A 15,990-nucleotide genomic window follows, 5' to 3' on the forward strand; every position below is an offset into this window, starting at 1 on the left:
ATAAAGATGACCATGGTCCACTGACAATCAGACAAAGAAAAGTGGTCAGATTCTAGGGAGGTTAAGTCGAATGAACCACTAGGATTTGCTAACAAACTGGATGCTGGATGGAAGAGGAAGAAGTCAACGATGCCCCCAGTGGTTTTGGTGTGGGCAACTAGAAGGATGTCAAGCTCTTCACCATCGAAGCCACCCCTCCCATGCAAAACACACACACACACACACACACACACACGTTTCAAAAAAAGAACTGTTTTTCATTTGGCAGAAGCCCGAAATTTCACCATTAAATAGTCATTCCTCTTGGATAAGCATTGCCCTTTTCAGGCAGCTTATTTCAAAATGAAAGTACCTACTAGAGAGGGTGCTTAATGTGGATTGACTTATTTTAGCAACTTGCAATTCAAAGACACTCTTGAAACCATTTAGTCCAAGCCTCTTGTTTCATTTGAAGAAACCAAGGTCCAGAGAGGTAAACAATCTGTGCCCAAGGTCATGCAGGAAATTAGAGTCAAGCGGAGACCCAAAGAGAAGGACTCCTGACACCCTACCTATTGTCCCACCTGGGCAGGGAGCTCCACTGTGCTTGGGTCCTGGAGGGATGCAGGGAGGAGAGGGGAAGCCATGTAAAAGGAGCAGTCCCTTTATCATTTTGCATGGACCAGTCCTGAGCTGGACTCGCAAGCATATTCCTTCAAGTCTGCAAATCCTTCCATCACGCTAACCTTGACTTTGCTGGTCCTGAGCCAAAGAGGAAGACTGAGAATAAAATTATTAAGAGGCACTGAAAAAAAAATGCATCACGTTCAACTTTGCGTGTGAGTGTGTTGGACACTTACACGTAGCCAAACACGGAGCACATTCAAGTCCCTTCTCCCTTCAGTCTTGTTTGGTATTTTCCTGCCCTGCCAGCTTTGTGCCATTCTTCTTGCAAAGCATTCTTTGAGCTGCACCCCATGGGTCGGGCACAGCTAAAAACAGACAGTGTCAACACGCCTCTTCATATCCTAGCACACTGTCTCCTAGCACGCCGACTGGAATCGTTTGTATTATGCATTTTTATGTCATGCATTATATTTGCAAAGCGCCTGACTACAATTTTTATTAGATTTTTATTATTAGTTATACCTTTTAAAACAGCTATTTGAAACCATTAACAGTGAAACCCGTCTCTGACTTTGGCAAGCCCTGGACGACGCCATTTTTAGTGACTTTTGTCTTAGACCCACCCTGGGGTCTAGGAAAGCCAAGCCACTGGCTTATGTAGTGAATGATCGGAAATTTCCCCTGAGTGGCAAATTTCCCTAAGAGGCAGCAAGGAGGTAGTAGCAACTTTCAGAGCCACTGGAAGCCACGGACACTTACAATGTTTACCAGCCCCGGTATTAGAAAAATGTGTAGAATAAACTAAAATCGTGCTAACTTAGTTTTGTTTCTGAAGTTCAAAGGAATATTTGTGATCTATGAAAGTGCTGAAAAGTGTATCAAAGCCTATAAAAAATGTTAACTAAGAGTATTTCCCAGGATTTTTGCTTTCATTGGAAAGGAAACGTCCCCATAAAAAAGGTATATTCTGTGCCTCATTCCTCCGTTGAGAGAGCTGCAAATACTGTACTTGATGTCCTCGGTAAACCTCCCTTTCTTCCACTGCAAACCGATCCGTCTTTCCCTACACACATGCAAGGAGTTTGGAAGGATTGCTAAAGCCACTCTTGGAACAATGTGACTTTGTACACTGCTTCTGGACACACAGCCCGTTTCATATATTAACCGCACTCTAGATGCCGTTAATGACAATGCCATGTGTGCTGTCTTCGGTTTTTACCCCCATTTATACGTTTACTCCACCCTAACAGATCCCAGCTGCTCATACTGAAGTGGCTAAGTCTCCTTATGATGAAGTTTCTCTATAACGAAGGATCCCAGACAACGGCCCATTTCTTGGCATCGTTTCACTCAGTTCAGCTTAACGACTCTTACTGAAGGCAATTCTGCCAGGTACCGTATGTACTCAGATCTGCTGGCGCAGAGAAGAAAAAAAGCCAAATATCTGATCTCAGAGTGCCCAGTATTTGAAATGACAAAATTCCAACGCAACAAAAGAATTGTGGTTATCCCTTGAACTTTATTCCGATGGGACCTAATCGAGAATTCCAAGTAGGGAGGGCAGTTTTACTCTCTAGGAATTTAGTGGGGTTTTTTTGGTTAAGATTTTATTTATTTATTTGAGAGAGAGCGCATGAGCAGGAGGAGGGGCAGAGGCAGAGAGAGAAGCAGACTCCTCTTTGATCAAGGAGCCTGACATGGGACTCGATCCCAGGCCCCTGATATCATGCATGACCTGAGCCGAAGGCAGACACTTAACCGACTGAGCCACCCAGGCGTCCCTTTTCTTCATTTCTGTAGCTCCTTGGTCAGGGCTTGGATGGCTTCTGGATTCCATCTAGGGATAGGCGTACTTCAGCCACTGCTATTCCTCTGTGACAACACAAACTCAGTTCCAAGTAGGGTCTGAAAAGGCCTCCTATCCCCTTAATCACACCCATCAGGACTGACTGGATGATGCTGGCGTTGACGCTGCACGGCTGAACCAGAATTGTCTGCATCAAGGCACACACATCAGATGCACGGTTTAAACCAGCTTGTCACCCATCCTGGGAACCTGGTAGCCAAGCAGCTCCTTTCTGTCACCTCAGGCCAGCGGGACGATGTCAAACACAGGAGCTTTGCTGCTCAGAACACTTGCGCAGGCATTCTTGCCCTCACTGCAAAATGTTTTTCTTTTTCAAAAAAAATGAACATGTTGCTCCAACTGGCTTGGTATCTGGCTCTGGGTCCAGAACTTGAGGGTAGATGGTGAAGTCGAAATGTGTTTTTGGATTCTGTGGTTTCAAGGCGGTTACTCTTTCCAACCCAGGGTGGGCCCTCCGCAAAACCGGCAGGTTGGTGAAGTCTGCCTCTCCCCCTGCTGTCACCCCTCGCTCGCTTGATCTGAGCACAAGGAAGTGCGTCTGTGGAATCGATAATGATCCCCCCAGCAAGCACTCATCATTGCCCAGAAATATCCCGAAGTGGCTTATCCTCAGTGTCTTGTTGAACCCTCCCGAAGTTTCCATAGGCATCCCTGATGAGGATTGTCCTCTTTTGAAGAATCCCATGCTCAGAGAGGTTAATTTACTTGCCCAAGGTCACAGAGGTGGCCAGTGGCTAGGACAGGCTGGATCCAAACTTTGGATGAAGAAACCATGAAGGCCACAGGCCCAATCTCTATGCCTGTGCAGCCTTCTATCAAAAGCCAGCCGCATTTAGGGCAGTGGTCTTTACGCTGCATAATACAAGCACATGTTACTTTTTTTTAAAAGACCAAGAAGAAATCTTCTTGGAAAATATATAACTCCGCTTCAACCAAGGTATTCCCAGTCTTCCCATCACATCACAGGAGGCCGGGTCTCACTTCCTCCCCTGGCTCCTTGCTGGAGACGGTACTCTTGCAAGCAGCAGGGGCATACACCTGCTTGGGGGGGCCAGAGAAGCCCGTCTGTCAGGAAAATGTCTTCCCCTAATGCGCTTCCTTCTTAATTAAAATAACATTTTGAAAGTAAAATGATACAGTGTGTAGAATAAACAGTAGAACAATAGCTGTGATTAATCTGTCAGAGATTGTATAATGTGATGCTAATGGGAAGAAATAAACTCCTGCTGAAGATCAAAGTCATCTCTGCACATGGAGAACTTTTAAAATTAGAATGACGATAAATGAATCTCCATTCCTGGGGAAGGAGAAAAAAAAAAAACAAAAACAAAGCCAAACCTCTGCAGGCTTGCAGAATGAGGGAGGAAAGGCAGCCCGAGGACATTCTACTGCCCGGAGGAGGCAGGAGCCTGGAGAAGAAGGGTTCTGGTCTGCAAGCTTGCCTCCTGCCGTCCCCGTGTTCGGCAGCCTCTCCTTCTCTGACCTTGCGGTGGGCACTCCAGCCTCCCTCCGTCTGCCCGGGTATGGCTGCAGTCCATGCAACTCGGCCCTTGGCAGGGCACATGCCTGTGGCGTACGCACCCGGGGGGTGGGGTGGGGTGGGGAGATACACCCAGCTCTGTGCTGAGCACAGCTAAACACCAGTGCCTGATAGGGACCCATCACTTTAATTTACAGGTGTTGGGCTCAATAAGTGAAGGAAGTGGAATAAGGAACCCAGATCTTTCTGTTTCTAGACACCGGCGCCCCTGCCACTGCCCCCCAAGAAGTTTGTTGGGGGAGAGATAAGGGGAACAATCAAGCAGACAGGCCTTTACAATCAAGTGCGGAGACCATGGAGGCCAGGTCCCAGGGAGCGCTGGGGCCCCTGAGGAGGACCCTACCCCAGAGGTGAGCAGTCAGGCTGTCTCCAAAGTCCCCCCGGTGTTGAGACCTCAGTGAGGAAGCAGGGTCAGCTTGGTGAAGGGAACGCAGAACAGAGGGAGGCAGTTTTGGCCAGACTCACAGTCTGGCAGCGAGGTCCCACTGGGATGTGGATTCTCGCCCCTGCACAGGTGACCCCTGCCTCACACCTGCTCCTTCTCCAGCCTGCGCTCCACGCTGAGGAAGTGCCCCTCTAGCCTGAAAGGGCTCCCAGCAACTTCCTGCGGGCTTCCTCAGCAGGACCACAGCCAGGGAGGGTGGGGCTAAAGGATCCCCACGCCTTCTTGACATCCCCCCCAACCCATGGCCAAGGGTTGCAGTGGAATTAAGCCTGCCAGCATGCCTAAATGGTATAGCCTTCTTAGCTTTTACTATGTTGGCAAAAAATGATTTTAGAGACCCAAGACTGGGTTCTTTAATACTTTTCCCAAATATCCCTCAATAAGGAGTAGTACCAGGGGTGCGGGCTTGATAGGCCAACAGACTAGGTTACTTTTTCCCTTGCTGTGTGACCCCATGTGGGTTATTCAAGCTCTCTGAGCTTCAACTTATTCAGTCATATAAAATGCATTTATTGAGGACCTACCATACTCCAGATGTAATGATGGCTACTAGGAATTGAGAGCTGGCAGGATTTGAGAGTTTAGTGGGGATAGGAGGCCCCCTCTTGGGCCTGTCCCTAAAGTGGAGGGGGGGCGCAGAGCGAGGGCTACTGAAACAGATAGGAAAGAAACAGAGATTGCTGGAAGGAGTGGCCTTTTCCCCTAGGCCCAGGCTTCTGGGAGATGCCCCACAGTTATCCTTGGACCAACAAGGTAGAGGAATGAGAAGGGCATCAATGGGGAGAGAAGTCAACAGTGGAGACTTTGAGATAATGCTGGTGGTTTCCTTCAGCCTGCATGCAGTGTGCAGAGACAGCTAGCCCGAACACCTTTCCTGACCTTCACGCTTTCATGTTGCATGTATGCCCTTGACTGTTCCACAGGTCCCACAGAATCCTCAACTGAAGACCTCTGTGTCCGCCCTCCCATCTCCACCGTTGGCAGTTGGCACCACCATCTACCAGGTCAGGCAAATCGGGAACCCAGGGTCCATGCAAGAGACCTCTTCCCCTCCCTTGTCCCACCATCCACCATACCCCACGTCCTGACAGATATCCCCCCGGATTTATTTTGAACACGTCTCCTCTGTCGGCTCCGCTCCCAGTGCCCCGCTCAGGTTGCCATCCTCATTGTTCACTGGGATCAAACTTCATGTTTCAATCCCAGGAGACTGGGAGAACAAACTGGGAGGCGAGGATGAAAGACGCTGGGGCATCAGGCTGAGGACATGGCATAAAGTATTGGTGCCATCGCCCATTTCCTCCCACCCCACGATTGTGGCGCATGCTCATGGCCTTTTCCTGTAAGCACCTAGAGGTTTTCTCTGGAGGCAGGAGTGTGCTCAAGGCGCTCCGGAGGCAGAGAGAAGGACAGAAGATTATTCTTCCCTCCCCTGAAATCACCTTCAACCATTTTTGAGATGAGGCAGAGGGATGATCACTCTGCCTGGACTCCAAGTTGCTCTCTCCATACTCCACCCCACCCTCCATAATCCAGGCCTCCGTCCTCCGTGACTACTCTGGCTCCGTACCCTGCAAGGCTGAGCTCATTGCTTCTGAACTGGCTGTAGCTTCCCGCATGCACTGTGCTGTTTCACACTTGCACACCTTCATTCATGCTGTTCCCTCTGTCTGAAATGATGCCCTTCCCTGCACTGTTCCCTGGCTCTTCCTCATGCTTCACAGCTCAGCTCCAACAAAATCTCCTTTACAAAGATTTATTAAGCCTTTGCTCTGTACCATACAGAATGCTGCAGAAGTGCCTGGAAAGGGCACCAAATCTCTCTCTAGGGGACCAGAGAAAGCACACCATCCAAAGTGGCATTTGAGATCCTAAGAGATGAGCCTCAAAGGAAGAGGGATGGGTCAGATGAAGAAGGAAGTGAGGGGCTGACTGTTTCTGAGGCCCTGGAAATGGCATAAAGGACCCAGACGTGCCAGAGCAGCTTGTTAAATGAACTAAAACCAACACAACTGGACGCGGACGGAGTGACGGCAGAGAAAAGGACAGAGCAAGACGGGAGTGGAGGGGGCATGAGGGTGCGGGATGACCCAGGGCTTCATGTCATTTTCAGGACTATGGACTCGATGCTCGTGCCATGAGAAGAGCATGAAGAGTCCCTGAAGCTCCAAGCTGGTCCTATGCTGCTCCCCCGAGCTTCCATATCTTCCCTGGGGTAGGTCTTCCTAGTGTCTACGCCTGCTTCCCCAGGATAGGACACTCATACATGGCGGGAAGCATTTCTTGACCTTTTTCCTTATCCTGAACACAGACCCTGCCCCAGAACGAACACAGATCCAGCATTCAGCGGGACCATGGAGGGGCCAGAGAGCCACACATGGTGAAGCAGAGCCCACCCACCCCAGGCTCCTCCCTGCCCCAGCACCACAGAACCTTCATTGTCAACACCACACCACGCAACACGGAAGTGTGACTGAGATGCTCTGCGGGCACGATTAGGCCACAGAGGGGTCCTGACCTGGGGACATCTCTGGGGTGGCCAGTCAGGAATGACCCACACCAGTACTGACGGGCGGCATGGGGAGGACCCAGATGAAGACTCTGGGGCAGTACAGGGGCTGAGGAGCCTCAGGGGGAAGCACAGAGGGCCGGCCTCTCTGACAACCACGGAGGTCTCCAAAGACAGCACCAATGAAGACCTGAGCTTGCTGTCCACGCGGTGGCCGTGGGGTCACTAGAGGCCCTGTGGGGACAGAAAGCAGTCAGAAGTTGGGGGATCACAGCTGTTTGGGTCACAAGAGCAGCGCGCAGACTCAGATCCATGGGGAGGCTCACTCCGCTCGCTTTGCACTAAGGAGATGGTCCTGTCTCTCTGTCTGTCTCACACCCCACCCCCGTTCCAAACTAAGCTCGCCAAGATCACAATTTTCTCTCTACGGGCCTAGTGCATCATGTACGTTACACAAATATTTATGAGATGGATGGAGTTCTTTATTGGAATTTAAGTGCTACAGGGCTAGAGGCTTGTTTTGTTCACTTGCTGAACCCCCAGCACCTAGACCATGACTGGCATCCAGCAGGTGCTCAGAAGTGAGTTACTTGAGATATCTAGTTACATAATTACAGGGAGTTAGAGTTATCATGTCTCCAAAGGGATAGACCTTTCTCCCAAAGGTCACAGGACCTTAGAGAGTAGATAGGATAGATGAGCTAAATCTTCTAGGTTCCAAGCCGCTGGCTCTCCTGGACTGCGGTGCCCCTGCTGGAGAAGAGCCGAACTACCCCGAGCCCAGCTAGATTCTCTGACCTTCTCCTGTGATGGCACCTTCGGGGCTCTGGCAGCTAAGCAGAGACCAAGGACTTTGGATGGGGATGCAGAGGGTGGGAGGCGGGATGGCTGCATGGGCCTTGCCAGTGCCTGGGCAGGTGGCCTAAAACAAGAACCTAGGTAGTACTCTGCAAACAGGAATGCTCAAGATGTTAGTGACCCAAGGAGCAATGGCGAGAGGTCAGAGCTAGGGCTGGGTGTGGAATCCTAACGTGGGGAGGACCAAGCGGGGAAGAATGTCAAGCCCCAGGTCTGAGCCATGGAGGCACGTGCATTCCAAGGACAGATGGAGAAATCAGAGAGGACAATAGTAAGCCAGGACAGCACAGTCGCAGTAGCCTAGAGAGGAAGCGTTTGGTGCAGGAAATCCTCAGGGGAGCAGAGGGAGGACTGGCAAAAGTCCGCTCAGCTGGGCTGAATGAAGGAGGAGGCATGGAGTTTAACAGCGAGAGCTTGTTCACATCTCTCTGTGGCCAGGCCACTGGCTACGAGGAACTTAGGATGAGTGAGATACTCACCTCCTAGTTTCAGCCTCCTTTTTCACAAAGGGATTGTACCTACTGATTGAGCCCAGAAGACGCCCTGCCCAGAGCCGGAAACACAGCTCGCACTCAAGAAACACTGCGATTATTATGTCGGTGGCCGTGCTGTTATTGCAACTGGTGACCTTTAAGGAGAAAACAGCAGTTCGGTACTGGGAAGGGGAGGGGAGGGGAAGAAGATGGGAACCAGATTGCAGGAAGTTAAGGGGAGCCAAAGAAACGGTGGGTGTAGATCACTCCGCTGAGGAATTTGATAGTGGAAGGAAGTTGAGAAATCCGGAGGCTGGGCGGCAGGAGGGCCAGCAGTTTCTTTGAGAGAGAAAAGGCAAGTGAACGTTCACTAGATCAGTACCCTGTAGAGACGGAGAAACTGAAGATCCCAGATACAATAGGGGCGGGCCCTGGGAGCAGTCAGGGACATTCCCCCCTTCCCCCAAGGGAGAAGACAGAGTCCCTGACTGTTGTCCACACACTGGCCTGCGTCTGCTCTCAAACCAGCCTCCCCACTAGGGCAGGGCTGGCAGGGCGGGGCGCGGGGGTGGGGGCAGAGGTCTCTCCCTCCACCTCTTGCAGGGAGGGTGGTAGAAAGCCAGAGTCAAGTTCTGGCCATGACCCTGGCCATTTGAACTTGGCGGAGCCCTCGTCCCTCCCGGGGCCCCTGTCTCCCTGTGTCAGGGAGGCGGCAGGGTAATCATCTCTGATTCCGTGGCCATGTCGTCTCAGGAAGCATTATAAAACGTTTTCTCCCCTGAAGTTTTTCTCCACTCTGATTAGAAAGAAGAAAAAAAAAAACCTGACTTGGAGCTGGAGCTACCACGTCCCCCAGCAACTGGGACAATATTTCTGTTCCCCACGTATTGCGAGCAAATCCGGCAATTCCATCAGTGCTGGCAGATCGCTGCCGAGCCTACTGGTGTTTTAAATAGCATGTGCACTTTGTCCTGGCTTCTGGAACGAAGCAAGGGACAGGCAGGAGCTTTATGCTCAGCTGAGTGCCGCTGTTGATGAGGCACTTGGTGGCTGCAGGCTTCCCGAAGCCTCAGAAATAACAATTGCTGCACACGCCACAATCTGTCCTCCGAGGCAGCAAATGCATCAGCTGCTGGTTATTTTGATACCCTAGATAAAAAGCTCTTTCGAGAAAATCTAGTACAGGAAAACATTCTTATCTTCTGCTTGTCCGCACCATTCTTTCCACCCGCTGTCCCTTGAGCTGTTTTGCCTTCTTATAGTGAGTTGGGGCCTTAAAGTCCTTGTCTCAGTGACCCAGGAGAAGGCCATTGCCTTCGGGGCCCTTCATGCAAGTGGAAGAGGCAAGAGAAGGCACACCTGGCTACAGCTTCTGGGCCAAGGCCCCGCCTGATCAGTAATCTGATAGAAACCACTGCAGTGAGAATGGGTTGTCTGACAGTCACAGATGGCTCTAAGCATTTACTGAGCACCTACTGTGTGCCAAGACCTGGGGAGACTGTGATAAACACAGGTAGGGCCTAAAAATCCAGCTCACACAAGAGCACGTGCTCTCTGATTAGGGACAGTGGCCATCTCACAGTGCCATGCACACAGCAGGTGCTCAATGAGTACTCTTTGGAGTGTTTGTTTACTTGTTTGTCATACGTGTTCTGATTTACTTGAGATCCTTAAAGTTCAGGGACAGAAACTGAGCTAGTCAGGGATGGAAAGAGCTCTTATTAAACCAACATGTGCCATCAGAATATAATCAACAATTTGGGGGCTGGGGCATCTAGGCTTATATTCTGCTTACATCATTTTAAATTTCCCCCTTACACACCACATGAAAGAGAACCACAAGTGCCCCAAATCCTTTTGTCCTTCTGGGTGATGCCACAAGTTTGCATACAAAAGCTCTGCATTCAACAAGCAAATTCTCTGCTATTCTAAAATTTAGAACGTCATCCTTAAATTCTCAGGCAGCTGTTAGGTAAGACTTAGGGCTGGTGCTCTCAGACAAGTTTCTACATGGCACAATTGATGAATGAATTTGTCCTATTGTCTCGAAATCCCTTTGTTAACTTGACAATGTTGAAGTTCCTCATGCATCACCCAGACTCCAATGCTACCTCCACAGAAAGGCCGTTTATGGTGTCCCCAGTTGTTAGCCCCCTCCCCCAAAGTATGTTCAGCCCCCGGGGTGTATATGAACAACTCAGCAGTGAAAGAGCCTTTGCTGGGAAATAATGAGCTCATCCCAAAGCTAAGGCTGACTTTCAATTCTGGGACTTTCTTCCTATATCATCCTTCTCAGCCTGCATCCATGGAGTGGACTTAGGTATCCTGGCAAAGGTGCCAACAGAAAGAAGGGAAGAACTCAGGCCGATATGTCTTAAGGGCATTGCCAGGACCTAAGCAGAGCCTGACTTTGCTCAAGTGACCTGCCCTGGGCATAAAGGGCCGCTTTTGGGCTTAGAACAGGAAGCCCCCCCCCCTCCCCTGCCCCGTGTCTCCTTAACTCCCAGTACCTAAAGGTGACCTTTGCCTGAAGAGTGCAGGCATGGTTTCATTAGAAACCTCTCTTTCTCTCTCCCCACATCTGTTCCTCCAGTGGCATCAGAAACAGGGTAGGGGGTTCAGCATACAATTTATGCAAGGAAGGAGTGAAGGCATCGGAAGCTCTCCCCCCAGCCCCGGAGGGAGTTGGGGTGTGAATTTTCAAAGACCCATGGATCCTCCGGAACATGACACTTAATGATGCGCACTTGGTGAGAAATCTGCCTTGCTAGTTTGGGGCTGCGGTGGGAAAGGCCAGGCGGGGGATCCAGAGGAGCTCCCCTGTGAGACTTTGAATCCAGGAACCCAAGAAATCTTGGAAAGACAGCCCAGAGATCCAACTTCACTTGAAGTCCACACTGGGAGGATAAAAAGGAATTTGTTTAGGGCCTAAGGTAGGGCACCAGGCTCTTTCTGCCTAGATCAGCTTAGAGTGACAGAACTCTTGCAAAACTGAAGAAAGCAGCAGACCCTCTAGCCAGGAAAAAGGCACACACTCAACACAGACATACAAATTCGCCTACAATTTCAGAGGGGTCAGCAGCCCCAGCAAGGAAGCTTCTGGAACCCAGACCGGTAAGTTAAAGCCCTGAGTCTAGGTCCTGCCACATATCCTATAGCCTTGTCCCCATGCCAACTCGCTCCTGCTGGGGGAGGGGGGACGGCTTTAAAAAAAAAGCTGGTTCTTGTTCTCAAAGCCCCCACCTTCCCCTGAATTGGAGGAACCCTGGCACCTGCATCTCGCCAAACTCCCCTGGGTGCTCTTTTCTCCCGGGGCGATGGGTGGCGTCCCAGGCCAAAAGCTCTCCGAACTCCTCTCCCGCTGCTGTGAGCAGAGGCAGCCAAACCCTTGGGCACGGAGCGTGACGTCGGGCAGACCCCCGGAGCTCGGCCTCAGGCGACGCTAGAGGCAAGGGTGGGGAAGTGCGAGGAGGTCGGGACAACTCCGCCCACAACCGCCTGCTGGCCCTAAGATGTTCGAAGCCCGCACCCGCTCCTGGTGCTCCAGAAAATCCCTGTCCAGGCCTTGCCCGCGAGGCCCCTCCGACCCTCGTGTGTTTCCCTTTGACCTCTGGAGGTTTGAACCTTTCCCCGGCTGTGTCGAGCCAGCCCTTTTGGGAGCGATCGACCTCTAGCACCCAGGACCCACTACAGCCCGGCACCTCCGCCCACCAGAGCAGGTGCGGGGCCCGGGCTGGGGAGGGTTGCAGTGGGGGAAGGATTTGGAGTGAGTGACTCAGGAGTCCGGGAGGAGGGGCTAAGAATTCAAGAAGCTTGTGTTTGAGCAGCTCGGCGCTCATGCACAGCAGAGAGCGCTAGGAGCCGGAGGGGAGCGCAGCGGTGAGTCAGGCTGCCCCGAGCCGAGCCCCGAGAGGGACGCAGCGCGGGCAAGGGCGCGGGCTAGCGCGGCTGGGCTCCCTGGGAGAGAGTGCATGGATCCCGGTCTGGCGAGATCTCTGGGCACCCCCGAGGCTCCCGCGGGCTGAAGTGCAGCCGTGAGAGGAGCGTCCCGAATGGGTGCGGGAGCGCGGGAGCCTGGGCAGGCGGGAGAATCGCGGTGGTGCTGGTGGTGGTGGTGGTGGGCAGCGCTCTCTTTCGTCCCGGAGTTCTCTGCCTCCCGATGGCCCGCAGTCCGGGGAGGCAATCCCGGAGGCTGCAGTAGCCGCATGGCGATGCTTGGGGCTGCTAGTTCGAGGGCTGGAAGGGGACAGCGCGCAACTGAGGAAGCGCGAAAGAGCTTCGAGAGAGGGATGCGCGGGCTGCGGGCGCGCCGGGGCGAGAGGAATGGTGGTCTGCACCGCGGAGGGCCAGTGCGCCCGCGGAGGGCCAGTGCGCCCCGCGCTTCGGCTGCTGTGTGCGCCGAGTCCGAAAAGTGCCACGCCGCCCCCAGGTACCGGGACGACCCGGTCAGGGCGCGCTAGAAGTGTTCCAGGGAATCGAGTAAGGGTCTTCGGGCTCCTCCCCGCGTTGCTGGAGGGCTGGGAGACCTGAGTGAGGGGCTTGGGACTCGACGCATCAGGGGACCTCCAAGGAGCCGCGCTGGGCCGAGGTCGCCAAAGCTCAGCCCTGCTACCTGGGTCACACGCCTCACCTCCAGCTGTCTGCTTCGAGGTGTAGGAGAAGCTGGCGTGGAGGGGTGGTGCGAGCAGCGCCTTGGGTCCAGGCGGCAAGAACCAAGGGGAGGCAGAGAGGACCCAGGGGTCAGGAAGCGGCATCTTTGAGGTAACATAAACAAGTGGCTTAGCTCTGTTTGATACAACTCTCCTTTAAAAAAAAAAAAAATCTCCGAGATTCTCGTGGAAGGTGTTTTCTGCTTGAACTTTCTCTTCCCTTGTGACTTGAGAGATTAAAAAAGATCCTGCTTGCTAGGCTGGTTTTTCCAAGTTGTTCCAGGTTGGAAGTTGTAACAGTTTGAAGGATAATTTATGGGTGTTTCATGCATTAAAGTGTATTACAGCAAAGCCTTTTGGGTGCTGTGGATATTAAGGAAAACTTAGTGCACGTTCCCAGCTGGAAACCAAAATAGTGCTCTCCTGGGTGTCTCTGCCCCATCCGTCATCCAAGGCCAATGGAAATCCTGGAGAAAAGGCACTTGATTAATTGTCCTGGCTCCATCCTCTGGCCCCACCCACTGCCAGTGCCAGCCCCCTCCTCCCCTACACGTGCGTGGCCAGCTGCATTCTGGCCAATTCAGACATAGTGGTGGAAGGCCCACCAGTGACATCTTTGCAGGGTCTTCAGACTCTAGAAGCTGTCAATTCAGCCACTGGAGGGGAACACTTCTCCCTCCCAGAGCAGAGCAGAATGGGCAGCGGCACTTGGGTCCTGCCCATACTTGTTGAACAGTGTTTATAGGTTTTGTTGTTGTTGTTTGTTGGTTTTTACTGAATATCTGAAACTTTCTCCCTGTGTAGAGGAAAGGCTCCATTGGGTCTGGATGGGTGCCTTCTGTGGGTCTTGTTCTGGAATAAGTCATATGTCAGCCTGGGCAACCCAAATGTCAATCCACGATGGGCAATGTTCCCAGAGGTTCAGAGGGAACTGCGGGACTGGGCAGCAGTGGTGGGAGGAGTGTTGTGGGGTCTGCCACCGGAGCTGCTGGCCTTGACTAACAGAAGAGAGGCATGTTCCTCCTACTTGGGTTGTTGAAGGGGGCCGGGTTAAGGCCACATGCTGCCAAACTCCTCCTCTTTTTCCCAACATCTTTAAGCAAGGGCTGAAAAGGGCAGGCTTGAAGGGGAAAGTGTTAGGAGGCGCTGCAAGTAGGAAACCGAGGTCTCTGGGGCATGGGGATACATGTCTTGAGGAACTGTAGGAGCACCTGGGAGGATTCATAACCTGCTGCTAGGGCCACGCCTTCCCCGGGCGGCCATCTTACCCCTGAAGCAGCCCAGGCCTGCTAGCCTGTCGGGAAAACTGGGTCCCAATCGGGATAGTCATCCTAGTCGTGGTGACTCTTTCTGTACTCTTAGTCTTTCTCCAAAGAGTGAGGTTCTTGCCTCGTTCTGTTGCCCACCCTACCCCTCCCCCAGCCGGGGGGCCAGAGGGAGGCTTGACGCTATTCTTCCATGGAGAGATCTGTGCCATGGCCAGGAAGGGGGCCCCAGCTGCCTACATCAGCAGGGAGGGTAGGGCATGGCAGGGCAGGGCTGGAGCCTGAGGGAAGTTTCTCATCATTACTGAGATTAAATTGATGAGAAAATCTCACCTCTTTGCTTTGAAACAAGTGCTGAGCACTACTGCAGCACATTCACTGCCCTATTGGGAGGGCAGCCACATTGGGGCTGCAGAGAACTTACCCGGAGACATGCTGCTGCTCTTCCCCACTGTGCCTGGAGCAGGGGTGAGGCCCAGGCCCCCAAGCAGCCATCAGCGCAAGACCCGGTCCGGAGCCCCAGCCATTAGTCTTCTCCCAGTTAAGAAAGGAGACTGGAGAGACTGAGGGGGTCCTGATCATGCCTTGGAGAACTTTACCTACAGCAAATACTCTGCTCTCGGGGCCCAGTGGAAGGTTTGCCGAGGATTCCCTTAAAATCTCTGGGTATCTCTGAGCAAACAACGTGGGTTCCCAGAGGGTTTCTCTTTCTTTGATTGGCCCCCCTGATCTTGCAAACCATCAGCCAAATCGTTAGCTCTCAGGTTTAGCCAGTTTTGAGAAATCAGCTCAGCGATGGGCCAGTTTCACAGAACAGCATATGGTGGCATCAGGCAAATAAATGTAGATGGAAGACCCTTCCCCAACCCTAACCCAAGGACCTTTCTACCTGGCAGTAGGCAAGCAGTTCATGCCCTGACTCCAAAGAATAGTAACCCGGGGATGGCCCTGAGCCAGAAATGCAGCTGGAGAAGCCCAGGCACTGATCTTTTGGTTGGGTGTGCACAGGGATGGAGTTGTCCCATCCTTGGAGCCAAGGAAGCTAGACCTTCAGCCACGGTGATTGGCCAAGACCAGAATAATGACGACATGTCATAAAGAAGAGTCTCTTGTGCTTCCTGATGTTTTCATTATTCTTCAATTGGCTGCTTCACGTGTTTTTGAGGAGCCTTTATAGACTGCTGGCTTTAGACCTTGACATAGTAGGAATTGGACTGAAACATGGAGATGATCTCTTGACATTTTTCTGGCTGTACTTTGGGCAAATGGTCTGTGATAGTTTCCTGAGTTGAGAGACAGAAGAGAAAAAAATGTTTGCGACTTTGAGCAACTCAGTGAACTTGTCAGGCTTTACTTTTCCAATCTATAGGATTATTGTATTGAATTAATAGTGTTTCCCAATGCTGGGGGACAATTCTTGGTTAAGTGTGACCTACTTAATGCAGGAAGTTTAATGTCCTTAGCTTGCCTACTAAGTGCCAGAGGTCATGGTGACGACCAAAAAATGCACCCTCATACATGGCTAAATGCCTATTAAAAGGATAATACTGTTCCCAGTTAAAACCCTCCTTTGGAAATTACCAAAAAGGGCCCTTTTTCTAGGCCCTACTGTGAGGGCATCAATTATTTCATCATTGAAATGGGGCTTCAGAAGTCCAGCCCTGGGCTTCCTCTCCCAGAACCAGCGTGTCAGGCTCCAGGAGGCCATTGGCAGGAACCTCACTGCTGTGGTCCTGCCAGGCATCACTCTTTGCCTTTTGTCAGTGGAGCTTGACTAC

At 52.0% G+C, this 15,990-nt stretch overlaps 1 protein-coding gene across 1 annotated transcript in view; it reads left to right on the forward strand.

Moving 5' to 3' along the window:
- Window positions 1-12,110: 12,110 nt before the first annotated feature.
- Window positions 12,111-15,990, forward strand: part of NGF (nerve growth factor) — a 52,378-nt gene continuing 48,498 nt past the window's right edge. Inside the window, exon 1 of the mRNA XM_082684995.1 lies at window positions 12,111-12,177. The gene's annotated coding sequence lies outside the window, so the exon portion shown is untranslated. The remainder of the gene's footprint in view (window positions 12,178-15,990) is intronic.

Source organism: Mustela nivalis (assembly GCF_964662115.1).
Source record: "Mustela nivalis genome assembly, chromosome: 10".
Classification (NCBI taxonomy): Eukaryota; Metazoa; Chordata; class Mammalia; order Carnivora; family Mustelidae; genus Mustela; species Mustela nivalis.